Source organism: Ictidomys tridecemlineatus, chromosome 2, assembly GCF_052094955.1.
Source record: "Ictidomys tridecemlineatus isolate mIctTri1 chromosome 2, mIctTri1.hap1, whole genome shotgun sequence".
NCBI lineage: Eukaryota > Metazoa > Chordata > Mammalia > Rodentia > Sciuridae > Ictidomys > Ictidomys tridecemlineatus.
The window spans coordinates 191,075,674-191,087,863 of NC_135478.1; the positions used below are offsets into that span (position 1 = coordinate 191,075,674).

A 12,190-nucleotide genomic window follows, 5' to 3' on the forward strand; every position below is an offset into this window, starting at 1 on the left:
ATTATTAATCACATAAGAAGTTTAAGTAGAAATGATCATTAGGTCATATATATGGAGGAAATATATTTTCAAGCTATTCTGTAATATCTGACCAAGACCACTTTGCTTCTTCTTTATGTCATTACCCATGGGTATCATAAGAATGGAGCATGCAAGTAATAATAGTTGCATGGATAGAACTGTCAGCTCCACAAAATTATACCATAAATGCATCCACTAAAAAGGAGTTACTCATTTCAGGAATACTCAGTCCCCTGTCCCAGATAACACTTTGCATCGTTAACTTGGAAGTGGACTCCATGGGTAACTAACTGTTCCTTCAAATAGATTTGGAGCTTACCATGCATTTTGTGTTTAACAAGAAATTTTGTCTTTACCATCTTGCCTTTAAACATGAAGAGATATAAAGAAAACACAAGTTTTTAGTAGTTTGCCTTTTTTAAAAATAATAGTCACTAAGACTTAAGGCTTTTGTGATAAATATGTAAGTTTGATGGGAGTTTGTCCTCAGATTTAAATACTGTCTCTCTTTGTTACAATCTTCCCTTTAGTGTCTGAGAGCAGACATTTAGTCAAGAGTTCAGCACTCACTAGACACAAATTTAGTCAAATATTTAGGCAAGATATGCAGGCTACTTTTTAAGGATATTAACAGTCGTTTTTGCTGGAAAACCTACATCATTATAAGAGTGCGAAGAGTTTTGTCAAAATTACTATTTTTAGAAGATCCAAATCAGTTTTGAAGACAGCTGTATAAACCTCTCCCAAGAAGCTGGTGCCTCACTATTTAGTATAAACTAAATCACAGGAACATCAATTTTTAAAGAAAGATTCAACTCCTTCCTTGCATTTTTTTGTCATGTCAAAACTGACACCTCTTTTTCATACATTTAATAAATAATCTTGTTTCCCATATTCCCATAAATCTTCTCAAGATGACCAATGCAAATCCTTTTGATCTCTAATCAAGATGCAGTAGTATATCATTCTCTGAATTACACACTGAAGAAAAAGAACACTATTCTATTTCCTGCTGATAATGTGTAAAAGAAATGTGTGTGTGTGTGTGTGTGTGTGTGTATGTGTATCTCCATCAGATATTCTTCTAAGGATTTATAAACATTCCAGGTACATTAATATGAAGTTTCAGAAAAACTGGGGCACAAAGAAATAGTAACTTTTTAAATATTTCCATGTGGTGATAGGATACATATTTCCTGAATTCCAGAACTATATCAATTCCAGAAGAATTCTCTGCTTCAGGACTTAACAAATAAAATAAATGGCTACATAAAATAATGCATATTAAGGTATACCAATATATTTTTGAGAGAGATACAAAACCACACATACATGTGGGTATATAAACACATACATACATGCCAAAAATACATTTATTCTCTTATATACACACAACTGCTGTATAAGTGAAGGGCAAGCAAAAGATCACCAACACTAAATAAATGACTTCTCTGTCAGATATTCTGTGTGTTTGATCATTAAACCTTGACTTAACTCTATAAAGAAGTTATTATTGTTGCTTTTTTACATGCAAAACTTACCCAGAATCCATGTAAATTAGAAGTGGCAGCGCAAACATTTGAACCCAGGTCTGTCAAATTCAAAGTGGGGCTCTTTCCTCCACAACATGCTTAAAATAAGTTTCAGAAAGACTACAAGCATTGCTTTATGCCTCTTGAACACAGAAAAAAATTCATTCTGGCACTATGAAGAAACATAGCTAGTTTTTAAAACAAAATCTGATTTTATTCCCAAAATTTCAATATGGCAAAGGAAAAGTTGCTACAAAGATAATTCTTAGTTGAATATGTTCAAAATGTAATTCCTTGGTAATCTGGGCTTTGGCCAAGACAAATCAAAATCATAGATATTTTACAAATGCCAAGTTTTCAGAGAAACAAAAAAAATAAATGCAATAGCAACAGATGCATTCTCCCCAGACATTTGTGTTGAGCCTAGCTATCTCCAGAGCCTGAAGAAAAAGGGGATTTTCATATTTCATTTTTATGAATAATAAATTCCTGGTTTCTCTTTAATGTCATCGAACTACATAGGAGTATGTTCACTCCTTGGAAAACTAACCACTTGAAATTACTGAAAATGAAAGAAGAAAACGTGGGGAAGAAAAAGAGAAGTGGGGAGGAAAAAGAAAGAAAGAGAGAGAGAGAGAGAGAGAGAGAGAGAGAGAGCGAGCGCTAGAAAAAAGCCCATATCTGGCTCTTTTATAAAACTGAAAGTATAATTATATTTAAAATTTTCTATTCAAAGAAAGACTATCATTTTCTTATATATTACAACATAGCAAAAACAATTTAAAATTTTGTATCACTTAAGTGAAAAAATGTTTCTGAGGATGACAGACCCCTGTGGAAAGCATATGAAAAATCAGGGAAAAAAAACAATGAGCAACTCATTGAAGATGAGGAGTTCAGTACTACAGAATGAATATTTTTATACTTGACATCATATGTGTCTATTTTTAATTTTACAGTGAAATATTTATCTTAAAATAAAGCTAAGTTCATGCTGGGTAAATAGTCAAGAAGTTACTTTAAAAAGGCAAGTACAGAAGTCCTTCTCTATAGAGGTCAGCACTTTTCCAAAATTAAATATATTGCTCTGTAATATAATGAAATATTGATTTTTAAATTCTATCTTTTTAAATTTTTTTTAATTCTATCTTTTTAACTTTGAATATTCAGTGTCAACAGATCACATTTGAAATTGTCTTAATTTTTCTCAGAATTCTACTTAACAGAATCATTGAGATTGCCTTTTTAATTCTTTTTTGCTATGAATTACATTACACATGCAAGGAAGTATCTAAAATAAAGTCATAAAACTAACGTTTTGTTTTCTCTTTTTTAAATTAATAAATTTTATGCTTTAAACCACTTTTATAGATTTACAGGAAAACCAAGCAGAAAGAACAAAGAGTTTCCATATGCACCTTCCCATCCCCAACATATATACAGTTTCCCTATTATTAACATGTTATATTACTGTGGTGCATTTGCTATAACTGATAAACCTACACTGATACATTATCATTAATTAAACTATGGAATTTACATAAGGATTCACTCTTTGTTTTGACCAATTTTATATATTTCCACAAATGCCAGGCCATACAGTATCACACAGAATGGATTCATTACTCTAAAAATTCTATGTACTACCTATTCATTTCCCACTTCTGCCTATAATTCCTGACAACCTCTGATCTTTTTTTTTATTGTCTTCATAGTTCTATCTTTTTCATAAAGTCACATAGTTGAAACCACAGTCTTTTCAGAGAGCTTCATTCACTCATCAATAGACATGCATGGTTCCTCCATGTCTTTTCATGGATTGGTACCTCATTTTTTTTTATTACTAAATAATACTACATTGTCTGAATATAGCACAATTTGTTTATCCATTCACCTATTGAAGGACAACTGGGTTGCTATTCACTTATTAAGGAAACAGATCTGGGGTTCTAGCTCAGAAGTAGAATGTGTGCTTAATATGTGTGAGGCCTTGAGTTTGATATGTAGCACCACTAAAACCAAAGTGGGGACTGCTGTTAACATTCTTGTGTTCGTGTGAACTTTAAGATTTCAATACATTTGCATAAATATGTTGGAGTATAACTTCTGGATGACATCACAAGGATGTGTTTAATCTTGTAAGAAACAGCCAGCTATCTTCTAAAACAAGTGTATGTTCTGTGTTCCCCCCAACAATGAATGGCAGGCCCAGTGCTACACATATTCCTCTACAGTTGATGTTAACAGTGTGCTGGATTTTAGTCATTCACATACTTGTGTAGTGATACCTCCTGTTTTACTTTGCAAATCCTTAATAATTTAAAGTAGACATCGGTTTATATGTTTATTTATCATATGTATCTCTGTGTTATATCTTCTTTAATTGTGTCTATGTTTAGAGCTCTTACCCATTTTTAAATTGGGTATATGCTTTCTGATTATTAAATTTTAAGAGTTCTCTGAATACTTGGGATACAAGTCCTTTATCAGTTAAATATTTTGGAAATATTTTCTCCCAGTCTACGGCTTATCTTTTCAGTGACATTCTCACAGCCAGAAGTTTTTCCATTTTAATGAAGTCCAACTTAACAAGTTTTGTTTCATGGATTATGCTTTTGGTGGTGTGTCTAAGAAAGTCATCACTCAACCCAAGTTTACGTAGCTTTTTCCCAATGTTTATCTTATGGTTTTACATTCAGTTTCACGATCCATTCTGAGTTCATTTTTGTGAACGGGAAATGATCTGTGTCTAGATCCCTCCGCCCCCTTCCTTTTTTTTTTTTTTTTCTAAATATGTGAATGTCTAGTTGTTCCAACACCACTGGGTGAAAACCCTGTCCTTTCTTCACTGAATTGCCCTTGCTCCTTTGTCAAAGGTAAGTTGGCTATACTTGTGTGGTCTATTTCTGAGCTATCTATCCCATTACAATGATCTATATGTCTTAATCTTTTAACAATGTCAAATTTTCTTGATTATTGTAGGTATATGATAAGTTTTAAATTTAGGGGGTGTCCATCTTCTGATTTTGTTCTTTTTTTCCAAAAATTATATTGATTATTCTGGGTCATCTTGCTTTTCTATACAAGGCAGCTTATCAATGGTAATAAAATAAATTGCTAGGATTTTGAGAGTGTATTGAATCCATATAACAAATTAGGAAGAACGGACTTCTTAACAATATTGAGTCCATCGCTCCATGAACACAGAATATTTCTTCATTTACTTAGAGTTTTAATTTTCTTTCATCAGCATTTTGGGGTTTTTTTCCTAATATTGATCTTGCATGTGTTTCATTAGATTTATACCTAAGTACGTTTCCTTTTGGGTATTATTAATTTCAAGTCCCAATTGTTCATTGCAGATATATAGGAAGGTCACTGACTTTTGTATATTAATCATGTGTTTTACAACCTTTCCATAATCATTGTCATTTTCAGGGGTTTGTGTTCTTGTTGATTCTTTGGGATGTGCTACAGAGATAAGCACGTCTTCAATGCACAGTTTTATTTCTTCCTTAACAACCTGAATTCATTTTATTGACTTTTCTTGTCTTCTTACTTTAACTATGACTTCTAGTATAAAGTTAAGTAGAAGTGGTGAGAGGAATGTCTCTACCTTGTACCCAATCTTAGCAAAAAATCACCAGGTTTCTTCTCACCAATAGCATTTCATAAAGCATAACATCCCTGCAACCAGCAGCCAGACAAACAAATAGAATGTTTCTAGCACACCAGAAGCTCCTGGAACCAACTCCTCAACTTACCACCTACCTATTAATTAACAACTATCCTGACTTTTGTTGTAATCACTTCTTGCATCCATAGAAAGTAGTCTAGTTTTGAAACTTCATATAAAAGAAATGATCCAGTGTTGTTCTTTTGTGTAGGGTTTTTTCCCACTTACTATTATGTTTCTGAGATTCAACCATGTTACTTCATGCATCCTCACTTGCTGACCAGCACAAGATCAGCAAAATGTTACTGTAAATGTCATTATTTTTCAAACCTAAAACAACATCAAACCAATGAATAAAAAAGTTGTATGTGAAGAACAACTGCTTCACTTCAGAGAAGAGAATGTTTTCAGTCTTTTACCAAAGTGTCTTTATCTTGCCCCATGATTTACAATAAATTAAACTGAATAACTAGCTCAAATAACTAAAATGTTCCTCTTTGTATGCACAATTTATTTTAAATATATAATTTGTCCTGAGTTAAAACAATAGATGTTCAGGTGCTCAGTGGGACTATAAGAGTGGTCTAGATAACAGAATTAAACATTACGAAGATTTCTCACCATATTAGATGCTAAGTCAATAAGAATATCACATACCAAATCTGTGAAGATTCATGTGTAGGTTGGAAAAAAACTGGGGGATGTATAATTTGATTAACTCTAGAGCATGAATATACATTTTCTACTATATTTTTTGGACTTCTAAACATCAAAATAATATTCTGTCATTGAGTTCTTTAACCAAGAAATGGAAAAGGCCATCAGTTAAGAAGCAAAAGATAAATTTCTGGCAGTTAAGCTAAAATATCATATTTCAAGTGCCTTATCACAGGATGCCACAATAGTTAACTTCCCAAATAAAAGTGTTGACAAAGAAAAAAGAATTTGTTCACAAATAGTCCTCCTAACACAAGCACTGGTTTCAATCAGTATTCTACCAACCAATTTCTGAACAGGAACTGAATTTTGTGTCTCTGTACAATTTTTGAAGTTTTTCCTAACAGGGAACAGTCTTTTCAGTACACTGACCTGACAAAACTGACATATTTTTAGAGATCATATATACAAAGTCAGTGGAATAAAGTTTCACTATGCAAAGCGAAAAAAGGACTTAATCTCTCTCTTATCATATGGTGGATTTAAACAGACATATTAAAATAGTCTTATAAGGAAATATAAAAAGGAAAGAACCAAAATTTAAAGCAAAATTATTATAATGGTCCTATTGTAGCTATTAAATCAAATGAAACTACCTTTTCATCAGAATACTCTCAAAATTCTTAACTGTTCTCCCTCAGAAAATACAATTAAAATCAATTCATTTTGCATTAAATATTATTATCCTAAGGCATCACTGTGTATACTAGTGAAAGTTAACACAAATCAGCATGAAAAAGTTACCAACTAGAGCCACGGTATATTTTCTAAAGAATAAATCCAAATAACATTTTTATTCACTAAGATTTGAAAAGAAAAAGAAGGAAAAAAAAACTCTGAGGGATGGAAAACACACAGTAAGCATGATGACTTACATTTGGAGGAATAGATGTTAACACTCTTTCCCAGGACTGAGGAATCTTACTCTTGCTTGCAATGATTCTTTCTTCAGAATATTTTTCTACTTCCAGAATATGCCAGGACGAAGCTTCAACAGACTTCTATTATCTGTCTGATCTAGGGGGAAATTACACTTTTAATCACTTATTACAAATGCATCAGACATTTTCTCTTACCATTTTCTCTTACTGTTCCAGGATATGGGAGCTTCCCACTATTTTCTGTGGAATCTTGAGGTGAACAGAAATACAGAAACTGCCTTGTTGAACGTTACAATAAATAAATGTAGTTACTTTTAAGTTATCAACACTAAAAGAAACCCACATTTAACTCCTTTTTCATTTTTATGGCTAAGGAGCATAGCAAGAGAAAATTAATATTCAAAATCCAAATGACGACAAAAGCCTACTCAAATGTATTTTTAAAAGACTTTAACATAATTTTGCAAATCCATGAGTTTGAATGGTCTGGCAGAGACGATTAGGTGTCAAATATTTTTACTCATTCATTTTAATGTCTTAGCGCTAAAGAATTACAGGATGATTAGAAAAGTGTAAAGGAAAATCCATTTTTAAAAATTTTAATGGAATAATAAAAAGAGATGATTTCGAGAGCATGAGGAAGATCAGACACAGATAACACTGGTCTATAAGACAGCAAGACATCTGGAATAAGAATTTTAAAGATGGTACAAAAGTTGGGAATAGGCTGTTCAAATAAGGCATATGGGGCAAATCAGAGTAAATGACATGAGTATATTCTAAATATGGTTTCATCTTAATTGTCTAACAAATGCATTAGTTATTAAAATGCACAACATCCCACACCTTTCTTTCAAGGACACAGAAATATGCTGCATGAGTATCTGACCTTTGGTGGTATAAACATTCATAACCTTAATAAAATTATTTCTGTTATACAAACTTTATCAAAATTTAAGTTTATAATAATGGGTACTTTCTGCCTCACTAAAATTAAATATTAAGATAAATGCCTTCAACTGGTGCCATACTCCAGATCATATTCCCGTGTCTTATCTTAAAATCATTCATTCTCTCATTCACTAAATAAAAATTTAGAACATTTGGAGAAATATTTGTGGCAAATTGGAAATAAAATATTATTTTTATGCTAATAAATATCTACTATGTTTTGAGGAAATGTGCATGATGGGACTTTAAAACCAATTACTGCTCAAAACCTTAACACATTACACTGGTGGTTATCATTTTAAGAAAACACTGTGAGGAAAGGACACAAGAACGATGTGATGCAAAATCTATATCAGAAGAGCTAAATAAAAAATTAAAATATATGTAAGAAAAAAATATTTCTTGAAATTACTTATCTCATCATGAATTCTTGCTTGTGGGATTCCCCCTCCATTTTTAACCAATAAGTGGTACATGCAATCATTTACCTGGGATACCTCAAAATTACTTAAAGGTGAAACAAATATATAAATTTGATTGCCAAAGATTAAAGCTAGTAAAGGAGAAAACCCACTAAAGATTACATTTTAGGATTTTAACAAGCTGCTTTATTTTGTTTTCCAAAGATTCACCTACTCTTGGCCTAATTTTAAAGTCTTGCCACTAAAACTTATCAAAATGCACTTTCTATATGAATAGTTCCATATGACTGTTCAAACACAGGTAGTTTTCCTTTGGTTTCTGGAATATAAAAATGATTTTGCAATGTTGTGGGTCAGTGCAGATCAATGCACCTTCCTTTAGGGAAGCCTTTTGAACTGACAAAGGATGGATGATTGACATCAGTAACAAGTACTTTTTGTTATTCTGGACTGACATGTCATTTATAGCAATACCTATGCTAATTAATGCCATCCATACCTACCAAATGTGTCAGAGGAATATACCAGATTATGCCTTTTCACAGTGTATAGTATGAATGTGCATAAAATTACATTTAGATATGGAAATTCTTCCCTTTGTGATCAAGAACCACCCCCAATACACACACACACACACACACACACACACACACACAATCTTCTATGATAAAGAAAAACCCAATTAAAAGTGCAAATAGCCACACTTTGTTTTTTCTCTAGACACATTTTCCTTAGAAAAGCAAATTCCTTCTTGAAAAACTCAATATACTATAATCTTAACCCTAAAATATACAGTATCTAATGTACTAAAATACTAGTGAAGTCACTCTGCCACATTACATTGAAATTTTTTTTGCAGATAATCTCAGCTACATTGGTAGCTCATTAGTAACTGGAAATCTGTATTAATTATCTTCATTTCAGACACAGTTTGGTATCTAATATCAATTTTCCTGCACATTTAATTTCAATTAAGTCATCAAAACTATGTATACTTGTCAGAGAAGGCATTATATACAGAGAAAGAGGCCAGGCCTGATGGCCCATGCCTCTAATCCCAGCAGCTCAGGAGGCTGACATAGGAGGATAACGAGTTCAAAGTCAGCCTCAGCAATGGCAAAGCACTAAACAATTTGGTGAGACCCTGTCTCCAAATAAAATACAAAATAGGGAGGGTGATGTGGCTCAGTAGCTAAGTGTCCCTGAGTTCCATCCCTAACATCCCCCCAAAAAGAAAGAATTATTAATGTTAACAACTAAAACCAGTCATTAAATCAGATAAACCAATAAAGACCTTGTATCAGTGCCTGACACATAGCTAGCACTGAACAAATATGAACTATAATTAGATGACTATTCATCTTGAATTTCCTGGGATAGATGTAGTTCATGTCTATTGCATTTATTAGGAACTATCCTTTTCCCTCTCAAAAGTGTCCAAGTTTGAATGACAACTTGATACATCCACTCAAAATACCACTAATGTATTATTCATTTATCATTTTATTTTTCTTTTGGTAAACAAATTATTATTTTTGTTGTGGTGATGATGATGATCCATAATGCTGTCCTATGACAAAAATATTAAGATGGGTTTAGAATAAACAAGACTCCATTCTTTAACATTGACACAGATGTTTCAAGAGTTTACTGAATCCTCATATTCTTGGAGCTAAATATCAGGTCATCACCACCCAGCTAAAAAAAAATCCAAATATAATTTCTTAAGTCCTATCTTGCTTAATTTCTCAGCCTATGGTTTACTCTTCTTGAAATTCATTTGATTTACATGGCATCCCTCTTTCCTCATCACTCTCCAACTTTCACATCACCTTTATCCAGACTCTGCTGGTTTGTATTCTGACATGTACCTTCTCAACAACTGTTTTCCCAATTGCCTTCTTAATCTGTAGTCTATTTCTTGTCATATCTACTACTTGTTGCAAATGAAGATTCTTATGGTTCAGATGGATCTTAAATGCTTCCCAAAGGCTCATATGCTAAAGGCTTGATCACTAGCCTGTGATGCTACTGGGAAGTAAAAGTCACATCATTGGTTGTGTGCCCTGTGCAGTGATTTCTAGGATCTAGCCCTTTCCTCTCTTTTTCCTGGCTTCTCAGCCACCACGAGGCAAAGAGACTTCTTCCCATGCACTCCCATCATGAGTTACTGCATCACCACAGGCCCAAAGCAATTGAGTCAAACAATCATAGACTGAAACTTAAAACCACGAGGCAAAATAAACATTTCCTCTTTTCAAGTTGTTTACCTTGGGTATTTTGTCACAACAATGGAAACTAACCAACACAATTTCCAAAAGTATATATCCAGTCTAGGCTTCTTTCCTGGCCTGAAGATTTAAAGTGCCTATTGAATACATAGTTTTCTATGTAGTTCCCTCTCATCCAATCTTAAATCCTTCAAATCCATACTACATAACAAAACCTAAGCTTTTTAAAAAATATATACATCTGATAGTGTTCTTCCCAAATTATATATCAAGGGAAGTAAAGGCTTGCAGAGGATTCAAGGATAACAGAAAATGAGGCATGTTAAACCCAAAGCCACTAGAATAATAGGCAATTTATTCCTTATCTCTCTTCTGTAATCCCAACCTATTTCACCTATGAAAACTGTTGCATAGAGGAGTTAGGATTCAAGGCAAATATTAATGGAAATAAAAATATGTCATAAAGGTCACAAGATATAATACCCATAGACAAAAGTAGAAAGGTGGGGAGTAAGATATTTAAAAGTTGGGATACTTTGTGTAAAGTCTTTGTAGAAGTGTTTCTTAATCCTGATCAGATTCTTGCCATTTCTGCTTTGTAAGAATGCAGATTAGTTTTAATAAATACGAATTTTCAAGACAAGCTGGAAAAGGTGTCCACGTCCGTGTGTGTGTGTGTGTGTGTGTATGTGTGTGTGTTAGAGAGAAAGACACAGAGAAAACAGAGAGAAATTCAGTTTTTTTAAGATTTAACAACTAAATTCATACTTAAAAAATAATAAAGCTAGGCAAATTACCTGCAAGCACTATAAGAGATAAGAAACATCCCTGTTTGATATCAGAGATAAATAATGGGCTATCTTGCAACCTTATGTAAAATGGATTCTAAAGAAAAGTTTGGTTTGAGTTCTGAACAACCAATAAAAAATATTTTGCAAGACATTCCATTTACATTTTAAAAAATATTTACTAGTTAATTTTATTATCTTAAAACAAGCTATTAATATATTTTTCCACCTTCTTTTGCTGAGACTTTTGTTTTCTGATGCCTCTTAAATGTCTTCACTTGAATATTCTGATTCTCTAATTCAAATTACCAGTATTTTGTGTATCTTCAGAATTTAAACTCGTGCCTTCTTTTTACTCAAAACACCAAATTTTTCTTAAATATATAACAAGAATATCAGATGCCTCTATAAACATATTAAAAACAAGTTTCTCTAGCACTTCTGTAATGACAGTCTTTCCCCCAATGTCAAATTGATTCCTCACACCCACCAAATCCCTTCATCTTATCATTATTCTGTAGAACACACCCAACCTAACAAGGTTTCCCAAGCATAGGTTTTCATGGTCTGTTAAAATGGCCTTAGGTAGACAGGAGAATTAAATTAATATCTGACTTGAATGTATTTAACTTAAAATCATGCAAATATTTCCCTGATGCTTTTCCTCATAAGAGCATGTTTTACTGTTGTTTGAAAAAGGAGCTTCTCAATAAACCAAAATTTATTAATCTAAAATCAAAGGCCCTACGTTCTTAAGATCAAATCTGCCTCTTCTTTACTTTGTTCCACTAATCTACACATTCTATAATAAAACGGAACTATTTGATATGTCTTTATCAGCCTTTAAAGTTTCAACTTACTCCACTGAGAATGTCTCTCCCCTCTCAAATTCTGTTTCTCCAAATCTTACCTTTCAAACCTCAATTCAATTACCACTACTTCCATGAAGCCTTACTCTGTCAGGCTGAGGG

The 12,190-nt window shown here is 32.7% G+C and overlaps 1 protein-coding gene across 7 annotated transcripts in view; it reads right to left on the reverse strand.

Moving 5' to 3' along the window:
- Positions 1–12,190, reverse strand: part of Foxp2 (forkhead box P2) — a 542,292-nt gene that overhangs the window by 464,399 nt on the left and 65,703 nt on the right. For all 7 annotated transcript variants that reach the window (XM_078040333.1, XM_040291576.2, XM_040291575.2 and 4 more), the window contains exon 2: positions 6,822–6,963. The gene's annotated coding sequence lies outside the window, so the exon portion shown is untranslated. The remainder of the gene's footprint in view (positions 1–6,821; positions 6,964–12,190) is intronic.